This window comes from Bos indicus, chromosome 5, assembly GCF_029378745.1.
Source record: "Bos indicus isolate NIAB-ARS_2022 breed Sahiwal x Tharparkar chromosome 5, NIAB-ARS_B.indTharparkar_mat_pri_1.0, whole genome shotgun sequence".
Taxonomy (NCBI): Eukaryota; Metazoa; Chordata; class Mammalia; order Artiodactyla; family Bovidae; genus Bos; species Bos indicus.
In genome coordinates, this window is record NC_091764.1 from 78,124,313 (window position 1) to 78,130,975 (window position 6,663).

Sequence of the window (6,663 nt, forward strand, 5' to 3'; positions counted from 1 at the left end):
AGGCTGTGGTACATGATGTGCTTCATTAGCTATTATGGTAGGCAAGGTTAGACAAGATATCAGTTTTCTTTCTCATATTGTAGAGATTAGAGTTTAGACAGATTTCCCTGGCTGTCCCATGGTTAATATTCTGCTCTTCCATTGCAGGGGGCATGGGTTCAATCCTTGGTCAGGGGACTCAGATCCCACATGCTGAGCAGAGCAAAAAAAAAAAAAAAAAAAAATATATATATATATATATATATATATATATATATATATAATATATATATAGTGTGTGTGTAGAGCCTCAAAAGTCCATAGGTTTTAGCTGGACTACCAGGTTGAGTAGTGCTGATTGTGCAGTTTGTGTATTGTACAACTCTAGGAGGTGGTATGTGCATTGTCCCTCTGGAGTTAGACAATTCAGTCTGCTCAGTCATACTTGGAAACCTGGAGGCCAGGCAAGTAACACAAGACAGTGAAGCATCTAAAGGATTCCAACTAATTAAAAAACAACGTTCCTGACTTCCCTGGTGGTCCAGTGTTAAGAATCTGCTTACCAGTGCAGAGGACACGGGTTCAATCCCTGGTCTTGGAAGATTCCACGTGCTGTGGGCAACTAAGCCTATGTGCCATAACTACTGAGCCCAGGCTTTAGAGTCCATGGGCTGCAGCTACTGAGGCTGCGTGCCACAACTACTGAACCCTGAACGCCTAGAGCCCAAGTCCCACAACAAGAGAAGCCACGGCAATGAGAAGCCTGTACACTGCAACGAGAGAGTATCCCCACTTGCACAACAAGTCCATATGCAGTAACAAAGACCCAGCAGGGCCATAAATAAATAAAATTTAAAACAAAACAAGACAAAAACACAATGTTCTGAATACTGGAGTGTTTTAATACAACAAATTTGCAGATTATATGCAGCCTTGAGGCTCCAGTTTGAGGCCTCTGCTATAGAATGTAGAGTCAGTCAATATTTTTGAGCAGGGTAATGATACATTAAAGAGGTTTATAAGACAGATTATACAGCAAAGAAATTAGAAGGAAACCAGTCAAAAACCACCTTCAATGATCTAGAGTTGAGGAAACAAGAGCCTGGGAATAGGTATAGAAAGAAAAGAATTAATAGAATTCAGATTTGATCCAGAATCAAGTCAATTCAGGTAATTCCCCGTAAGAAAAAAAGAGAAGGAGTTCAGAGTAGTGCAAGGTTTTGAACTTGAGTCCTTAGAAATATACTTGGAGGAAAAATATTTAACTTTGAAACAAATTCAGATATTTTCTAGAAAGGTTTTTAGATCTTAGATCTAAAAAGGAATTAGATTTTACAAACAAAAAAAAATGAGTTTTGAAAGATTATATAATGTTATGGTACTGCTTATAATTAAGAATGTGGTGACTTTCCTGGTGGTTCCGTGGTTAAGAATTTGCCTGCCAGTGCAGGGGACATGGGTTTGATCTCTGGTCCAGGAAGATTCCACATACACGGGGAACTCAGTCCATGTGCCACAACTACTGAAGCGCCTTCATCCTACAGCCCATACTCTACAACAACAGAAGCCACCACCACAACAAGTCTGCACTCCACAACTAGAGAATAGCCCCCAAGTGCAGCAACAAAGAGCCAAAAGTAAATGAAAAACGAGATGTAAAAATTGTATTTTAAAAAAATGAGGAAGGAATTCCATGCTGGTCCAGTGGTTAGGACTTTATGCTATCATTGCCAAGGACCAGTGTTCAATCCCTGGTCAGGGAACTAAAATTCCACAAATCAAGCAACTCAGCCAAAAAAATTTAACAAAACCAGAAGACTAAATAAACCCCAAACCAACCCAGATTTCAAATCAAGTTCTTCCATTTCCAAGACCTATAACTGTTTCTACAGGTTAAGAATGGGAAACCAAGAAAACCATGCCTTGCTCTCTGGGTTAGACCTTTCTATGAAATGACAGTGGAGCCTGTTAATCTTGCCACCTTTGCCCGGCCTTATGAACTGGTCAAGCTCCAAGCTCTCACCATGGTCCAGCCTGCTCCGACCTAGTGAAATCCAAAATGCAATAAAGGAAAATAGAAAGTGGTTAAAAACTCTTCTATTAAGGAAAAATCCCACTTTCTTTTTTTTTTTAAGGTATATTTGACATTTAAAAATTGGCACAATGGCTTGTACTAAAATGAATACAAGAGTGAAGGTCTGAGATAAATAATGGAAATGGCTGAAAAACTTACAAGTTTATTACTGCAATAAGGCACATTTCAGTTCAGTTCAGTCACTCAGTCGTGTCTGACTCTTTGTGACCCCATGGACTGCAGTGCACCAGGCTTTCCTGTCCATCACTGATTCCCGGAGCTTACTCAAACTTATGTCCATAGAGTCAAAGATGCCATCCAACCATTTCATCCTCTGTTGTCCCCTTCTTCTCCGGCCTTCGATCTTTTCCAGCATCATGGCCTTTTCCAACAAGTCAGTTCTCATTAGGTGGCCAAAGTAATGGAGTTTCAGCTTCAGCATCAGTCCTTCCAATGAATATTCAGGACTGATTTCCTTTAGGATGGATTGGTTGGATCTCCTTACAGTCCAAGGGACTCTCAAGAGTCTTCTCCAACACCACAGTTCAAAAGCATCATTTCTTTGGTGCTCAGCTTTCTTTATAGTCCAACTCTCACATCTATACGTGACTAATGGAAAAACCATAGCTTTGACTAGGTGGACCTTTGTGGGCAAAGTAATGTCTCTGCTTTTTAATATGCTGTCTAGGTTGGTCATAGTTTTTCTTCCAAGGAGCAAGTGTCTTTTAATTTCACAGTTGCAGTCACCAGCCCAAAATCTGCTGTGATTTTGGAGCCCCCCAAAATAAAGTCTCTCACTGTTTAATTTTTATGCTTGAATCTTATACTTATCACAAATGGTTAAAAGGTGAGCACAACTCTTTTGGATAATCTGAAGCAGAACATCAAGAATCAGCTTCAGTTCCACCTGGTTACATACTCAAAATTAGTTTTCCTTTCATACTGTTTTAGTATGGTCCCATTTCTTTCATACACTTGGTGGAAGAATTTCTCCTTGTTCTATGATCAAGGGTATTCATTTGTCTTAACTGGTATTCTACTGTGTGTTATGAAAACATGATTTTTTCTTTGAATGCAATTTTGATACATTCTCAGATTGTACTTCATACATGGTGGGTTTTTAGTATATCTATTATCTGCCTGGATAATTCCCATGTATGCTGTCTGGGTATTTGTTCATGCTTTTATGCTAACACCCTTGCTACTTTGTTCAATAAAGCCTTATTGCTGGATAATTTGAATATCCTAGAAAATAGCTCACCTGTCACTCTACTAATCACTTTAAAAGCAACACTGCTTTCACTAAAGTTTATAATAATGTCACATAATACATCTTCATCGAATGAATGGTTAAGTGAAATGAATATCAGCTAAGAAAAGAAGTATTATGGTCAACTTTGAGTAGATATTACAAAAAGTAGGAGCTTCCAACATTTTAAATATTATTTGAAGAGCAATAAAAATGGTTTAAGTCTAGTTGTAGGTTAGAATTTGAAACATTTTAAGAAATGATGCCTAGGCACTTCCCTGGTGGTCCAGTGTTTAAGACTCTGTACTTCCAAAGCAGGGGATGCAGCTTCCATCCCTGGTTAGGAAACTAAGATCCTACATGTCTCAAGGCACAGACAAAAGATAAAAGAAAGAGAGAGAGAAAGGAAGAAAGGGAGAAAGAAATCATGCCTAAGCAATAAAGTGTAGACATAAAGAACAAAAACTTGTAAAAATGACCAGCTTCAATAGCTTCTCAGAGGAAGCAGAGTCCATCCTCCTGCCCAAAGCCAATCCCTCCTGTATTATTTATCTATTTCTGCTTACAGAGTTCAGGACATGCAGCCCTCAAATATGACAACTTTGTATGTTGAATATTTTAAGCTGAAGAAGCTTGAGAAAACAGGAGTAGCAATAAGGTTGTTCTGACCTTCCTTCTGCCATTTTCCATTGTAACAAGTTATAAAACCCTCATGTGAAAAGTGCCTTTCCTATACCCAGAGGAAAGGAGGATCCTTATCTCAAGACAAAAGGACATCAAGAAGAATTCCAACAAACGGGCCTTTCTAAGTCACCCCCAGTTTGCTACAAATAACTCATACTCCTTAACTTGCCATATTTTCATAGGATGCCCACACTGTCCATCAAACCTAGCATAAAGGGGGCTTCTTTGGTGGTCCAGTGGTTAAGAATTCACCTCATAATGCAGAGGACACCGGTTTCATCCTTGGTCAAGGAAGGTCCCACTTGCCTCAGAGCAACTAAGTCTGTGCACCTCAACAGCTGAGCCTATGCTCTAGAGCCTGTGAGCTGCAACTACTGAGCCCATACACCTAAAGCCTTTGCTCTGCGACAAGAGAAGCCACCGTGATGAGAGCCTGAGGTCCACAACTGGAGAGTAGCCCCCACTCGCTGCAACTGGAGAAAGCCCCTGCACAGCAAGGAAGACCTAGCATAGCCAAAAAAATAAATAATCAAAAATTAAAAAATAAAAAACTAGCATAAAATACACAGGTCTGTCTCTTTGGGTCTTCATTTCCTTATGAAGGCTCCTGTGCCACATAAAATTTCCATGAAATAAATGTTTATGCTTTTCTCCTGACAATCTGTCTCTGTCAGTTGAATTTTCAGACCCAGCCAAGGATCTTAAGAAGGCTGAGAAAATCTTTTTCCTCCCCTGCTTTGTACAGCAAATTACTTTATTATTAATATCTCACACCATTTCAGATGGTATGGTCTGGGAACAGCTTAACTGAGTGTTTCTGGTTCAGTGCATCTCATGTGGTTACAACCAAAATGTCAGCCAGGATGTAGTCATCTGAAGGCTTAGCTGAGCTGGAGGATTCACTTTCAAGCTCAGTCACATAGTTGTTGGCAAGAAAGTCTCACCTCTTCACCATCTGTGTCTCTCCATAGGGCTGCTTATGAAATGGCAGCTGGTTTTCCTCAGGCAAGTGATGAGAGACAGAGTGAGAAAAAGAAACAGCACTAAGACAGAAATTAGTGATGCCATATTCCAAGCAGCACATCCCTGGTACAAGATGGGAGGGACAACAGAGGGGAGTACCAGCAAGCAGGGAACGTTGGAAGCCATCTTGGAGTCAGACCACCAGACTTCTTCCACCTCCATCAATCACACTTCTGCTCTCACAACTTGGAGTACTTCCACTTTATTAGCTCTTTCCCTATTTTGGTTGTAGATGCTCTGAAGTTATAGTCCTGAAGCTTCACTTGTATACCTTCTTGTGAAAAAAAAAAAAAGAAAAGAAACCAAAATCCTTCTGTTCTGCTCTAGTTACCACTCTATCTGTAAGGCTGCGCTCCTGAAAGAGAAGTCTACACACATCTCTTACTTCCTCACTTCCCTTTTTTTTTTGGTCCATGGAGATTTGACCTGCACCCCAACTTCTCCAATGGAACTGACGTCCCAGGGTCACCGGAACATTGCAAGGACTTCTTGGTTGAAAACCCCAATACATTTTTCAGTCCTTGCTTAATCTCTGTAGCATTTGTTTTCCATGAATCTATTTCCTGATGACTGTGCTGACACCATTCTTTCCTGGCTTTTGTTCTAATCCTTTCATAACTGTTTCTCAGCCTCCATTGCAGATCTCCTTCCTTTACCTCTCTTTACATATTGATATTCTCCACAATTCAAACCTCACTGGTTTTTTCTTATTATTCTAAACACTTTTCTTTATAATGTCTTCTATACCATTCTCTTTACCTATTCTCTGGATGCTGCTAACTGCCAAATCAAAATTCCCAAGTTAGTTCTTGAGTTCCACCCCATCACAAAGAAGTGGAGTGGGACTGTATGGCCTTGCCCCCAAACAGGTTCTCTGCCTGCCTTTTACCTCTGGAAAACTTTAGTCAATGAATAAGTTTAATCAGAGAAGTGAGAAATGCTGAAACAAAGGAAAACAGTCAAAGGAGACTAAATAATAACAGTGTAGTCATTAAGCATAGTCAAGGATATTTAGTCCTTTCTCAAGGGCTATAGATAATATTCTGAGCCATATCCTGTGAGCTGTCTGATAGATACCAAAACGCCAGGTGGAGAAGTTAACTACATGATGACAGGCTGTACCCAGATCTTGAGCTGCCACAATTCCAAGAATTGACCACAAAGAAACAGGAACAAGTGCACCCTGGAACTGAAGATTAACTATACCTGAAACAACCAAGATGATGCTAGTCAGGCAATGCATTCAGTTGAAGATGATTGCCAGAAATGACCGTTCTCCTTCTGCATCTTTCGCCCCTGCTCTCCTTCCCCAACTCTGTCTATTTAAGCTCTCATCCCCTGCTTGTCGGGGATGGGGGAAGTTGGCCTTTGGACAGATGTCTGCCACCCTCCCCTCAAGTTCCTGGCATCTGAAATAAAGCAAAATTTCCTTTCCTTTTGGGTGGTGAGAAGCCAGAGCCCCCAACATACTCCTCCTTTTGGTAACAGATTTTGGGCTCCTGTGCTTTCATGACACCTGGCTCTCTTGGGTCTTCCTGGGGCGTGCTGTGGCTATGACAGTATATTAGCCTGCAGCTTGTAGCTAGCTCGTCCCAGGTAGGGGATTTGGAGGACATTCCTAGCAGCTACTGAAACTGTTTGTTTTGAGGATCCT